We start from the raw sequence: 16301 nt of genomic DNA on the forward strand, positions 1-16301 counted from the left end.
GAGAATGATATTGATTATGAAGCGTTTGATGGTTGTAATTTGAATTTGAAAACTAATTTGGTTGACGTTGTTAACCAATCTGATGAAATGTTTTAGGAATCAAAGGGATTACTTCCTAAGAGGGGAATCCAACCTGAGTTTTAGTTGCAGCAAAAGTGTCTTCTTCCTAACATTGGCATGTACAGGATGTCAGTGATGGAAAGCGCAAAAATTAAGACGCAAATCCAGGGATTATTGAATAAAAGGATCATTCGGCCTACTCCTTTAGCGTGTGGTGCACCTCTTGTTTTCGCACCCAAGAAGAATGGTAGGCATTTCCTTCAATGGGATTCAAGAAGTGGTTTTCATCAAAGTAGAGTTGTTGAAGGAGATATAGGGAAGATGACATTTAAAACCAGGCAAGGTTTGTTTGAATGGCTTGTTATGCTTTTCCATGCTCCTACTACTTTTACTCATATGAAGAAAGATGTGTTGAAGTCATTTCTAGACATGATAGTCTACCTGGATGACATTTTCATTTTCAGAAAATTTCATTATGAACATGTCATGCATGAGAAAAAAATACTTGATGTCGTATGTCAAGAACATTTGTTTATGAAGATGTCAAAGTATATGTTGGATAAGACTTCTTTGATGTACTTGAGCCGTGAAATTGGTTCTTTCAAGTGTGTTCAAGTTCCCAAAGGCTTTTTGGCAGTTTGCATGGGACGAGGAGAAGGTGAGCTGAAGTTAGACCTCTCCAAGATTGAAGCCATAACAATTTGTGGTGGTATTGACTCCATTCCAGCAGACACAGGTGAAAGAATCATACATCCCCGTGAAGCCGCAAATGCCTTTGCTCTGCTCGTAGTTTACGCGAGCAGGCTCAAGATAGTCATTTGAATAAGAGGTTTATTGGGAGCAGCCCAATGTTGGAGGAGAAAATTTGTTATTTTTTCTTCTATTGTAGTTCATTTGCATTCATTGGAAGTTGTGCAAAAGGTCTTCCAGTGGGGAGGCAAACAACGAGAGGCATTTGATGATTTAAAACAAAAGATCAGTACAACTCCAGTACTTGCTTTTCCAGAATTGAGACAATCATTTAAGTTTCAGGTTGTTGTATGTGACTATGCCATGGGCACAGTCTATTTGCAATGTGGTAAGCCCATTTCTTTTCATTCAGAAATTTTCAATAATAAAGTGCTTAAGTTGCAGCGACAAATGCACTTCCATTGGATGGGTTTTCTTCTACTATTCCACTTGGTCAAAAGGTATACGAAAGGTATAAGCGACAAGTTTGTTGATGTACTTTCTAGGCATATAGTTTGTATAACTATTTTCCTCAAGCATCATTTTGTTTTACATGAAAGTTATGTTCAGAAAAAATACATACTTTCAAGATGTATATTCAAGCTTGAGTCAAACGAATCAAGTGGAGGAATTTGTTTCCCATTTGCATCATAATGTATTGTATCATCTTGGTAAGAAGGATGTTGCTACTGATAGTAACATGGACAAGGCCAAAGAGTTCATTGAACGACTCCAAATGGTACATCAAACAGTGCAAGAACAACTTGAAAAGGTTAAAGGCAAGTATTGTGGAGATCACAAGTTCCAATTCAGTGATCAATGGATTGAGATTGGAAAGGTGAGGGAACTGTACCCTCACCTACTGGTCAATTGAAAGTGATATTTTGGGGTCCAAAAGACTTCCAGTGGGGAGGAGTGATCATGTGCTCAAAATTATGCTCAAAAATCAAATTGTCAGAAATTTGTTAAACTTAGCTTCAGATTGAAGGGCTTGTCATTTTGAATCCAACGGTGCAAACGACACTCAAATCTGAGCTCATATGTAGAAGTTAGCGCAAGTGAAAGTGAAAGTTTGACTTGTTTAGCTGGCAGGAGGAGATGACGTGGCAAAGGTCTCAGCGAATGGGGAACGCCAAGTAGCAGGTGGCCATTGGGTCCCTCATATCGCATATTGAAGCAAAAGGAAGAAGCAGCTTAAGGAATCGGCCCCCAACATTACCGATTTGTGATTGAGATATCGCATATCGGAGGTTGACAAATGGTTAAGAATCAACCCCCGACAGAGCTTATTTGCGATGCGAGATATCGCATATCGCAATCGAAAAAGGGATTGATGTTTACAAAGCGAGTATGTCTGTAACCGTTGATTGTGATATCCCGGATGCGATAAGTTATCAACTCTAGTTAAGAGTTCCGTCAGGTCCGCCGAATTGCAATCACACTCGCCTGCCCGGTTCACAGTCTGTAATCCCGCAAAACTCCACTGATTGCGAAATGCGATGGGTTTCAGACCCAATTTTTTTTACACTGTATTTAATAATCCCCGTGGGTCCGCAGAGCGCCTGATGTAAGGGTCTGTATGCCGATGGACTTCGCCGATTGCGATTTGCGATGGAGTTTGTCGGAACCATCACCTTAACCGCCGGACCTAACCACCGTGTGACCACTCGGCCTTAACCGCGAGATAGGTAGGGAAGTTGGCGGGACTGCCAATTTTAGAAGAACTGTCAGAATTAGCTCCAGATAATGAATTTAAATAGCAATTAGCCATATTTGGAGGAGGAAATTGTGGAAAGACTGACATAAGTCATAACTAAGGCAAATTTTCATGAAATTGGATGCAAAAAGAGGCTAGATAGCCATTTTTGGGTATTCTGGACTGATTGGAGTAGGTTTCAAAAGCATTTGAGCATTGTAAACATAAAGTTTTATACTTTTGCGCATAATAGAGAGGCCCAAGTTGGACCAAGGAGACGTAGCCTAGGAGGGGTGAACTCCTTTATCATGTGCTTGTTGTAATGTGTTTCTGATGATGTTATGTATATGTTTATGTTACTGTTCAGTTTCTTGTTTATGTTAAATTGCTCATAAAATTAACATAAAACTTGTAAAAATTGATGAATCCTTAAACACAATGAAATCATGTTGTTTATAATCTGATGAAGATCTTAGCACCGCAAACTAATATTCTAAATCAGATCAGCAATTCTAGAAATAACGGAAACGAAATGAATTGAGCTAAAAATAAAAGATTGAACCTCGACTGTTTGCAGGGGGCCTCCACAAAACAACAAGTTTAGAACTTTATTTCAACAGCTAACTGCGCATGAGGTTGGTGAAAATACTTCTTCAATTAAAAAGAATAAAGTTATAAAAATTCGCACTGTCAATTAAAGATTTCATATGCATCCCTATTGTTTATTTATAGAGTTACATACACACACACACACACACATATATATAGTACATATATATATGTGTGTGTGTGTGTGTTGTATATATATATCTATATATATATATATGATTCGTGCTCAACAGACTGAGACTTTTATGCCTTATAAAACTCAAAACAATCCTAATCTGGATTCTAATCTATAATAAAAAATAACGTTTCTTGACGATTTGCTATTTGGAAAGAAAATCGAAGAGTCGTGATCTATCTGAACTCTCGCTGCTCTGTTCATCCACGTATTGACCTGTTTCTTTGACTGCACCACTGGGCGATTTCCTTGATGATTTGGCTCTGGGGAATAAGAGGAGATCCATGAGGAGATTGATCCCCATTTTCCCATGTGCTTCTTTGGTTGGCTGGTGTACTGGAATCCGACAAACCATGGAGATAACCACGAAATCATGAAACAACTGCAGAATCACATTAATTATGTAGCTATTGCAATCTTTTTAACTTAATAATAAGGCACATTAATAAATATGAAAAATAAGACATCTGAGTACCTTACCATGTCAAAATATATAGTTTACTGTTTATTTGAGTTGATAGCAATGATGAAAAGAGGAAAAATGGATGGAAAGGGTGTCAAAAACAAAAAAGTCATGAGACTCTACACTTTCCATGCATTTGGCATTATCATTCATTGTGGCATACTTCCCTTACTCTCCCCCTCCGGAAATAAATCCTTGTGAAACCTTTAGGCAATTTCCACTATTTCGAGGATGGTAATTAGTGTAAAGCAAGCGACATATACTTAGTGTGCCCAACCCCATGGGATTTGAATTATGTACTTGCATAACACACTTGATTACTGACAATGTCTTGGAAACAATAACACCAACAAATTTAGCTAACCCTTAAGGCTACATACTCCCCTAACCCATTTCCTATGCCTTTAAAAATTCTTCATGCCATAATTCAAAGGGAAGATTGGGCACTCTAACCCACATCATGGCCATTTTTTATTCGACCCTCGGTGGCCAAATACATGCTTTTAGAAATTAAGATTTAAAGGTGAATTCTCCTAGAGTCAAATAATGCACCATATTTGGTATTTTTCATGAAAACAAAGTAAGGTACCCTCATTCTGTCATGTGGAATTTTGGTACCTATATCTTAACTTTGGCTTCTAGTGCTTGTCCATTTATTTTTTGGGGATTTATATTCCCATTTTCTTTGCAAAAAGTGTCATATCAAGGCTATATTTGCACATAAAAAGGCCATTTCATTTATAATTTCTCCACTTGTTTCAACCTTCACCCTCTTCTACTCTAGATTTACTATCCTTCCCATTTTTTGTCTCCCGCTTCCTAGATTTTATCATCTCGAGAGATGACCCTCCTTCATGAAACCTCCATGTCCTTAGTGGTTTCCTTATTAATTTATAGTTTCCCTGAGTTTATAATAGGAGAAGTATTCTAAAAGACCCCAACATACTCATAGAAAATATGAGGATCTCCTCTTGCCCCAGAGAACCCAAGTTAAGGAGGTGTTAGAGGGGTTGACTCACCAAGGCATATCATTAGTGCTAAGAGATCATTATACACATCATGTTCACCAATTAATGGGGTGTGGGGACGGGGTTATCACTTTCTTGATGAACAATGTCCCCCTTAGCACCCATAAACTTTGCAACACATTCTACATCTTCTATGATCTCAAGATAGACCCATAAAGAATATTTCCAGGACTGGTTTATAGTCGATTGCCATACAACGAATTTAATGCTTAAAGTAAGGGAGAATCATGGGGTTATCCTTGTTAGAATCCATTGCTAATCTCCAATGCGTCCTCCTTTTTTCTTCTCATAATTTTATTGCATAATGTAACACCACCTTTTAAACCCCAAAGTGTTGTAATTGTAAATAAGACTTGTAATGTTGGAGTGGCTAACATGAACATATTCACAAACTTTAATTGATGTAATATGCATTTTTACTTAATGTATTGCCAAAGTTGGAGAAGAGAACGACCAATATGGATCCCAATGCCAGAGGGAAGCTGTGGGGGGGGGCTTAGGAAATTGTTCTAACCTGAATTTATTATCCTATTTTCCCCCTTTTTCCAAGAATTATAAATTTTCAACTGCCAATAATTATGAGAAGAGAATGGGGGGTGGTACAAGGCTACGTAGAGGTATAGGAAGCATACAATTTGGAGCTTTTTGAATTGATTGTTGGAATTATGGCTAATGTGTTGTCCTTGATGGCAACCTACTTGAGAAAGATGTACTTGATGTCAACAATGTGATAATATGATTATGAAACTAAAGTAGATAACAAGTACAAATGTTATAGATGATGTGGGTAAAGAAATGGTAGTTCAATTACAGGTGGATGAAAAAAGTGAAGTTTGAGAAAGTATATGTAGTTCTTGTGAAGAAAGGTCACATAGATATGCAGGTTCTGTGAGTAAAAATTGTGTACATAGTCCGAACCATGGAAATCTGGATACTAGGGGTCATTACCATGGTTTTTTCCCATAGTACTTAGGGTGACAATGTTTATTTGATCCCGAAAAAGAATATTAACGATATAACCAAGGGATTTACCTGAGGTATTGACTAAGGAAAAAGCTATATAAGGAGATGGAGATCAAGGTGTCGAGTGTGCAAGTAGATGATTTATTCATGCGTGATATAATCTGAAACATGTGTGAACCAGGGAGCATGGAGGAGACTAAGCTCTGAGAGATATGAAAGTGCATTGAATACTAATGGTTATACTTGACTGACTTGTCTATGTTTAAGTATCTAATGATGCAAGATCTATTTGAACGAGACTGAAGTGATCTGCGATTTGATAGTAAGGTATGTGGAATGAGAGTTGTGTTTGCAACGAAGGTATGATTAAGTAATTTAAGATCTGTACGTTGGTTCGCTTCTTGTTAGTGGCATACATATGCAGATGTGGTTCAATATTTTCATGTATAAATTATGTGATAATTTATTCAATGTGTTGAAATATATATGTAGGTGTTGTGCATGGTAATCACGTACATACACTGATTTGTCTTGTGGAAGTCACGTATATGTACTAGGGTTTGAATTGTTGCTTGATGTGTTGAGAAATCTAGGGGGCAATAAGTGTAGGTGATTTCTCTTACTTTGATAACTACTTGTGATGTATTTTTTACTTTACTTGATTAACTTCTTCTTTCCTTTATTATTATTAGTGTTCTCTATCATAAAAAACTACCAAATCATAAATAATAATGAGACAATAAGGCACAAGATATAGGTGATCAGTCAGGGCCAAAACCTCTCCAACTGAGAGGAAAATCCACCATAATCTTTCTCTTCTTATAAAACTTCAATTGACGAATTCCAAGACCTATGACCCTTGACCAAGACCCTCCAATACCAAGTCATCCTTCCTTCTTGATGAGATTTCCTTACACAACTTCCAACAACAAACTTCGACCTTCCAGGAACTTCTCCAGCAAGTTTGACCCCAGCAACAATTTCTGCAACTTCGACCTAACAACTTCAACAACTTCAACCTAACAACTTCACAACTTCGACCTTGATGCAGCGTTAGCAATTTCAACCTAGCAGTTTCACATCTTCGATCTAGAGGCAACTTCATAGCTTCATTCTTGCAGCTTTACAGTTTTGACTTTGTAGCTTCGATCTTGCAGCTTCAAAGCTTCGAGCTTGCAGCTTCAAAGCTTCGAGCTTGCAGCTTCAAAGCTTCGATCTTGCAGTTTCATAGCTTCGATGCAGCTTCATAATTTCGTCTAGCCTAGAAACTATAGAAACCATAACGCGAGAGAGAGAGAGAGAGAGAGAGAGAGAGAGAGAGGCCCAAAAACTTCGATCTTGATTTTCTTCTTCTTCTTCATCCTTTTCCAACTTCTATCTTAAGGAGATCGAACTTGCTTGAGTGAGTGTGCAAATGAGGTCGAATTCCTTCTTATTTATAGGCTTGTGAGGGGTACAAATTGCTATCTTGAGGCCGACTTGTCCCTTCATGCAGGCCGACTTAATCTTTGTGCCATGACAAGGTCTTGGAGGGTCTTTTAACTCTATTTTGACTCAATAATTTTTTCTTTACAATATGTAACATGCCCAAATGGGTCTTCAATACATGACAATGACTCAATTAACTTTATGACAAACCTAGAAGCACTCAATGGGTGTGTGACCTAAAAATAAATTTCCCTTAAGCATGAAACCCATGCCTCAAGAACACAAATAATAAATTTATTTTTCTCTTTTCATTAAATACATAAAACCACGATTACATATGCCATTATGAATACCGAATCTAGTTACATATTTCAACATGATATTAACAATTGATGATGTCTATTTTATTTGTTGTTGTTTGTCAATGATGTCTTGATCATGCTGATCTTTGTTTGACAGTATTGATTGGGTTGATTTAGTTGTGGATTGAAATATTAATCAGTTTTAATGCTGCAAAAGTATGACTGGGTATGGTTCAATGATCTGTGAATGATTTAGTACTTGATTCAATGTTACAGTGATTTAGTTAGCTAAATGATTCAGTGTTCAATAATATGAGATATGTATGCAGGTGTTATACAAAGCAAGCGTATATACGCGAGATTTCTTCATAACAAGAGCGTATACATTTTGAAGTAAATCCGATCAGGTTTTGCACTGATTGTGTTGATGAGATAGTGACTAATTATATTTATCCATGACTGAGTACTCAATAGATTGATTTATGCCTTGGTATATTGATTAGCGATTGTGTAGTGGTATGATCTAGTTATGGTGATTCAATATGGTATCTTGGTTTATTTAGTGATTGGATGGTTTGATTGAGTATTTGGTTTCATATTCGTTAATTAGTGTTTAGCATAATGTTGGGTGTGGGTCCAATGTGAAAATATGATAAAAGGTGGCCTGCAAGGTTTGATGTCTTTGAGTTAGGTGGATCTAGTATGAAATATTATGAAACATGGTCCACGAGTGGATGTTGAGGGTTGGATCCTTCACCAAGGGAATCAGAGATTCCTTCTAGTGGTAGATGGTAAATTTGTGTAGGGGTTAGGTGCTCCCTTCCGGTAGGGGCCGGTAAACGAGATTAGGGGGTTGTAGCTCCCTTCTAGTAGGTGTTGGAGAACGAATGGAGGTTGTAGCCTCCTGCAGGTGGCTACCTACATGGTAGTAAGAGTCTGCACCAGTACACGACGTAATGAAGGTTTTCTTTATATAATAAGAAAGAAGACAGAGATGATGACAACGATGGTTTTCTCCCACATTGGGTTTCCACCTGAAATCATAGTGTTTTATGTATGTTATGTGATTTATCTGTTCTTTACTGCATACTGGATGGTTAATGAATTAATAATGCAATGGTTAAGTTAACTCACTAATGAAAGTTATGAAAAAGAAGTAAATTGTATATATGTTGTTTTCTTTAACTAAAGTCGTGTACACACGCTCGTTGCATAAAGAACAGTAACATACAAAATTCATAACATGAAATGAAAATTTAAAGTGCATTAAAAATACTGAGGGAATACTGAGTCACCCACCCTCGATATTTTTCCTAACATTGACCACACAATCCTGAAAGGACCCGAATTCTCCAGCTGGGCCATAATCGCATGCATGGTGGCAAAAATGAGAGAACAATTGGGTGTGTGGAGTGAGCAAAAGGAATTGTAGAGAAGAGTGTGTGAAACCCAAATGATCTTTGGAATTAACTAAAAAATTGCATGTGGATTCTAAGAGTATGACTCAGAGTAGAAAGTGAGGGAAAATCATTCTAATATGCAACAACCTTGTGGAGCTGAGGTTTCCTGATTGTTTGGGAAGTCGGTGTTGTAGCTTTTAGTCAAAGTTATAGGGCTCGAAGGAATTTGTTGAGAAAGTTTTGTTAGATCTATGCATGATAAACACCAAGATAATGAAGTATCAGGGAACTATTGGCTTAGTGACTGGCTTAATTTGTGTTGTGTAGGCCCAAGGTGACAACATTGTGAAAGATTACAAGCCTTGGCTAAATGGCTATAAGGAAAAATATAGAATTTCTATATACGTAGGAGAGTATCTTTCAAGTTCTCTACCCAAAAAATCCTTAACATTACCGGAGCGAGTGTTCCTCTCAAAGAATCAACTCTAACTTTGGGGTGGCCAATTGCAAGAAAAACCTACAATATAACTAAGCTTATGGTTGGGTGGAGAGTGATTGTTCCTCCTTCAGTTTCCAACAAACTTAAGTGAAAAAATAAGTGCATTTATATTATTTGTTAATGAAATGAAAATTAATGTCGAATGTCTCATAAATATTGCTATGTTGGTTATTGTATATGTTGCAATGATGAGAAGGATCAATGTGTGATTATGCATGTTTCTTAACTATGATTTTCTTTGTGTATGACCTCTGCACATAGAAGTATTTCCTTGAATTATTTTGATTGTGGTAAATAAGGAATGTTGTGAAGTGGAATTTATATGTTGGGTTGAGCTTCAAGGTTCTTTAAGTGTTATATTTATGTCACTGGCCCTTAATAGGTCACTTGAAGAGTCGAACAATTGCCATTATACCCTTGTTAGTGGTACATGACTTGAATGTTTTCCTATGAAGGAGATTTGGTCTCTTTAGAGGTAAGCTAGAGTTCTAGTCCTCATTGGTAAGATATTAGAGTTGACAGTGTGCTATTACAATCTTAAAGGAGTAAGAGGACCTCACTCACTTGGGTTGTGTAATGGAGTTGGCCATGGGTCACCTCCTTGTCTTTTTTCAAAGAAGTAGTTGATGTTAGCAATGCATTGAAGTGCCTTCTTAGGCTGTTGAAGGTCTTTGAGCCTACAAAAGTGTTTGGTAAACTTCTATGCCTTGTGAAAGTAAGTTTTAGTCCTTTGCAATTGACTTAGAAGCTTAGCTAAAGACTTGAAACTTGAGAATTGTTCCTTGGATTTGGGTTGTTTCGAAGATTTAAGGATTGGGGGTCTATAACCCCAGCCTTGGTCACATGGCCAACAAGAGTTGTGATTGAGGGCATAAGCGTGGGGCCTGCCTATTGGACCAACTTCAAGTCTCACAAAGGATTCCTTAAACCTTTCGATAGCCTAGTGATCGGTTGACAAATATGTCAACAAAGAGAGAGAGAGAGAGAGAGAGAGAGAAATTTAGATTCGTATGCCAATGCAACATGCCACGTATATCCCACATGGATATTGTTGGACCCCATTGGCAAGTAGGTGTCAATGTGGAAAGATGATGTGGCATGAAGGCAAGTTGTAAGTGATATGGCATGTTGACATGATGGCATGACGTGGCTTGGTATTGTAAGTGAGATGACATCTCACCTATCGTGGCAAGTGACATCGAATTTAGATATCCAAAAAGCCAGAGCTTGTTAAATGAACGCTCATGGATTTTTCCATATCTAGCTAGGATTCAAAATGTCCATTGAGATAGATATCTAGTGAGTGGCAGTTGACCATGTAGAACCACTCTAATGTGGTGATTGCCGATAAGGATTGGAGCAACCCAAAATTTTTCTACGAAATAGCAGCGGAATAGAATAGAAATAATTTCACAAAATTCACACAATAAAACACAATTTTTCTAGGGAACCCAACAAGGAAAACCCTCGCTTGCTTCAGAATTTCATTAAGGAAAATTAAGTAACATATCTCATACACATACAAGCTGGTTCCAATCTAAAAATACAATAATTTTCCGGGCTGTCCTAGGCCTGAAACCTCTGCCTGATAGTTGACTTGCTTCCTCCTCCTATACGCACTAGAGGTTATGATTTTCCAGCGCAAAACCTTAAGAAATAATCTTTTAATTCCTAGCGTTGCCTGAGCTCCTTTTAGTTAGGGATTTCCCCTATTGCTATGTGAACTCCAAAGAGAAATTGCCCTCCTCAATAATTCGCACAAGGAACACTTGGCTTGTCCCTCCACAAGCTCTTTTGCTCACAAACTCATGCTCAAGAATTGATTGATTAATTGTGTCTTCGATCTCCTTATAAGCTTTTCGATTAGGCTATTGTTAGTGAGTTTTCTAAATTAGGAGTTGAACCAGAGCTTTTCTAGTTAACAAAAGTCAACACACTTAGTTACTGAATCATCCTATAATTTAGGAGGCTAACTCCACTTGCTCACTCAGTTCCCAATTTAACTCACAATAGAGGACAGATAAATGGTCCTCCACAAACCCGCACTAGTCATACTGCTTCTTGAACTTGTCCTCATCATTGGAACTTGTATATTACTAAGAAGATCTTCTTAAACTTGTCCTCATCATTGGAACTTGTATATGACTAAGAAGACCTCCAAATCGATTCCTTGAATTAAGGCACAAATCAAGGAATCCATTCCTATGCTATTTTTTAACACTTCCTCTTAGCGAGGAAGGGATTATGTACAACTCCCAACTTATATTTGTGATGAACAAAACTACTTCTTGCCGATACCTTGGTCAAAATGTTTGTTGTCTACTCCCCTGTTGGAATGTATGGTAGCTTGACTATCCCCTTCTGCACACAATCTACAAGACAGTGAAGCCTAATCATCAAAGGTATTTGTTGTTGTCTGTCAATGATGTCTTGATCATGCTGATCTTTGTTTGACAGTATTGATTGGGTTGATTTAGTTTTGGATTGAAATATTAATCAGTTTTAATGCTGCAAAAGTATGACTGGGTATGGTTCAATGATTTGTGAATGATTTAGTACTTGATTCAATGTTACAGTGATTTAGTTAGCTAAATGATTCAGTGTTCAATAATATGAGATCTGTATGGAGGTGTTATACAAAGCAAGCATATATACGTGAGATTTCTTCATAACAAGAGCGTATACATTTTGAAGTAAATCCGATCAGGGTTTGCACTGATTGTGTTGATGAGATAGTGACTAATTATATTTATCCATGACTGAGTACTCAATAGATTGATTTATGCCTTGGTATATTGATTAGCGATTGTGTAGTGGTATGAGCTAGTTATGGTGATTCAGTATGGTATCTTGGTTTATTTAGTGATTGGATGGTTTGATTGAGTATTTGGTTTCATAGTCGTTAATTAGTATTTAGCATAATGTTGGGTGTGGGTCCAATGTGAAAATATGATAAAAGGTGGCCTGCAAGGTTTGATGTTTTTGAGTTAGGTGGATCTAGTATGAAATATTATGAAACATGGTCCACGAGTGGATGTTGAGGGTTGGATCCTTCACCAAGGGAATCAGAGATTCCTTCTAGTGGTAGATGGTAAATTTGTGTAGGGGTTAGGTGCTCCCTTCCGGTAGGGGCCGGTAAACGAGATTAGGGCGTTGTAGCTCCCTTCTAGTAGGTGTTGGAGAACGAGTGGAGGTTGTAGCCTCCTGCAGGTGGCTACCTACATGGTAGTAAGAGTCTGCACCAGTACACAATGTAATGAAGGTTTTCTTTATATAATAAGAAAGATGACAGAGATGATGACAACGATGGTTTTCTCCCACATTGGGTTTCCACCTGAAATCATAGTGTTTTATGTATGTTGCTTATGTGATGTGATTTATCTGTTCTTTACTGCATACTGGATGGTTAATGAATTAATAATGCAATGGTTAAGTTAACTCACTAATGAAAGTTATGAAAAATAAGTAAATTGTATATATGTTGTTTTCTTTAACTAAAGTTGCGTACACATGCTGGTTGCATAAAGAACAGTAACATACAAAATTCATAACATGAAATGAAAATTTAAAGTGCATTAAAAATACTGAGGGAATACTGAGTCACCCACCCTCAGTATTTTTCCTAACATTGACCACACAATCCTGAAAGGACCCGATTTCTCCAGCTGGGTCGTAATCACATGCATGGTGGCAAAAATGAGAGAACAATTGGGTGTGTGGAGTGAGCAAAAGGAATTGTAGAGAAGAGTGTGTGAAACCCAAATGATCTTTGGAATTAACTAAAAAATTGCATGTGGATTCTAAGAGTATGACTCAGAGTAGAAAGTGAGGGAAAATCATTCTAATATGCAACAACCTTGTGGAGCTGAGGTTTCCTGATTGTTTGGGAAGTCGGTGTTGTAGCTTTTAGTCAAAGTTATAGGGCTCGAAGGAATTTGTTGAGAAAGTTTTGTTAGATCTATGCATGATAAACACCAGGATAATGAAGTATCAGGGGACTATTGGCTTAGTGACTGGCTTAATTTGTGTTGTGTAGGCCCAAGGTGACAACATTGTGAAAGATTACAAGCCTTGGCTAAATGGTTATAAGGAAAAATATAGAATTTCTATATACGTAGGAGAGTATCTTTCAAGTTCTCTACCCCAAAAATCCTTAACATTACCATAGCGAGTGTTCCTCTCAAAGAATCAACTCTAGCTTTGGGGTGGCCAATTGCAAGGAAAACCTACAATATAACTAAGCTTATGATTGGGTGGAGAGTGATTGTTCCTCCTTCAGTTTCCAACAAACTTAAGTGAAAAAATAGGTGCATTTATATTATTTGTTAATGAAATGAAAATTAATATCGAATGTCTCATAAATATTGCTATGTTGGTTATTATATATGTTGCAATGATGAGAAGGATCAATGTGTGATTATGCATGTTTCTTAACTATGATTTTCTTTGTGTATGACCTCTGCACATAGAAGTATTTCCTTGAATTATTTTGACTGTGGTAAATAAGGAATGTTGTGAAGTGGAATTTATATGTTGGGTTGAGCTTCAAGGTTATTTAAGTGTTATATTTATGTGACCGGCCCTTAATAGGTCACTTGAAGAGTCGAACAACTGCCATTATACCCTTGTTAGTGGTACATGACTTGAATGTTTTCCTATGAAGGAGATTTGGTCTCTTTAGAGGTAAGCTAGAGTTCTAGTCCTCATTGGTAAGATATTAGAGTTGACAGTGTGCTATTACAATCTTAAAGGAGTAAGAGGACCTCACTCACTTGGGTTGTGTAATGGAGTTGGCCATGGGTCACCTCCTTGTCTTTTTTCAAAGAAGTAGTTGGTTTTAGCAATGCATTGAAGTGCCTTCTTAGGCTGTTGAAGGTCTTTGAGCCTTCAAAAGTGTTTGGTAAACTTCTATGCCTTGTGAAAGTAAGTTTTAGTCCTTTGTAATTGACTTAGAAGCTTAGCTAAAGACTTGAAACTTGAGAATTGTTCCTTGGATTTGGGTTGTTTTGAAGATTTAAGGATTGGGGGTCTATAACCCCAGCCTTTGTCACATGGCCAACAAGAGTTGTGACTGAGGGCATAGGCGTGGGGCCTGCCTATTGGACCAACTTCAAGTCTCACAAAGGATTCCTTAAACCTTTCGATAGCCTAGTGATTGGTTGACAAATATGTCAACTAAGAGAGAGAGAGAGAGAGAGAGAGAGAGAGAGAGAGAGAGAAATTTAGATTCGTATGTCAATGCAACATGCCACGTATAGCCCACATGGATATTGTTGGACCCCATTGGCAAGTAGGTGTCAATGTGGAAAGATGATGTGGCATGAAGGCAAGTTGTAAGTGATGTGGCATGTTGACATGATGGCATGACATGGCTTGGTAATGTAAGTGAGATGACATCTCACCTATCGTGGCAAGTGACATTGAATTTAGATATCCAAAAAGCCAAAGCTTGTTAAATGAACGCTCATGGATTTTTCCATATCTAGCTAGGATTCAAAAAGTCCATTGAGATAGATATCTAGTGAGTGGCAGTTGACCATGTAGAACCACTCTGATGTGGTGATTGCCGATAAGGATTGGAGCAACCTTGTGGAGTCGAGGCGGAGGCTAGGTGGCAACTGAGTGGTGGGTGACATAGATGGGCGAAAGGACTAGATTAGTGGGGATCTAGAGGTTCAAAATTTTCTTAAGCTGGGACTTTTGTAAATTCTTGATCCAAGTGGGTACAATACTTCTAAAAGAACTAAATGAATTCAAAAGACCAAAGATTTGATAAAGTGCTGAAATGAGTGATTCTTGGAAATCTTGAATCCAAATAAGAGTGGAGGGTTGATGTATTTCCCTTCCGGGGATGTGACTCTAAACAGTGTTAACACAAGGACAAGTATTGCCACGTGGAGATATATGGATGCTAACATGGTGATTAAGAGAGAAAAACTTCAAGGGGCCATAATTTCACATCTAGAGCTCGATTTTTGATGAAGTTTACATTATAAAGCTCTTAACAAGCAGATGATGATGATGGTCTCAAAAAGGAGTTATAGGGGGAGTAAAAGAAAGTGAAAAATTAGAACCCCACCTCCTTAAAGATGATTTAGGGAGTTGGGTACGTTACAGATAATTCATTCGTTATTCCTATTAAGCCATATTGCAACTAGGTAATTGAAAGCGATTATTTGGAATGAAGATGAGTAGGTGGAACCCTCCATGATTCCTTTGTGATGTTCATATCAATGTTATGGAGATTTGATCACTCATTGGTCTATTTTTAATTCGAAGGGGATCTTTGTCAAATCAACATACCCTTTCTCTAGACTATGGAATGATTAAGGTGGACAAGTCTCATGAAACATAAGTCTCCACCAAGGTGGACAAGTCTCTAGACTATGGAATGGTCAAGGTGGACAAGTCTCATGAAACATAAGTCTCCACCAAAGTTCTGACCTAGTTCCTTATAAGTTCCACTATGGATCACTGGTCTAGAAGACATCTTAAGGAAATCTATAGAATTTTTTGCGACATTGCATTTTAATACTCCACTTCTTAGCTCCAACCTTATTCTTTTCCTTCCAAGTTCCAATAATTTCCTATAAATAGGAGAATATCATGGTTCCGCCCTCAAAGTCCTAAAGATCTCACACAAAGTCCACTCATTCTTCTTCTTCCTCTATTACCAAGATTTGTACATAAGTACATACCAAGTTCAACTTCTAAATCTATTATATAATCTTTAACAATTTAGTAATTTTCTTTGATTTTTTTTTACCCATAATGTTTGAACCTAAAACCTTTAAGAACATAACCCCTCACTATCAAAACAATTGCCAATTCTCTAATAATTTTCTTTTATTTGATTAAAAAACCTACCTCTTTACATAAATTTAATTACTCCACTTTAGAATACATTATTATTTAACTTACAAAAACATAGTTATTTCACTTAAAAAGG

Source organism: Pinus tabuliformis, chromosome 5_1 (assembly GCF_031772625.1).
Source record: "Pinus tabuliformis cultivar Carrire ecotype Pingquan chromosome 5_1, CPIR1, whole genome shotgun sequence".
Lineage (NCBI taxonomy): Eukaryota > Viridiplantae > Streptophyta > Pinopsida > Pinales > Pinaceae > Pinus > Pinus tabuliformis.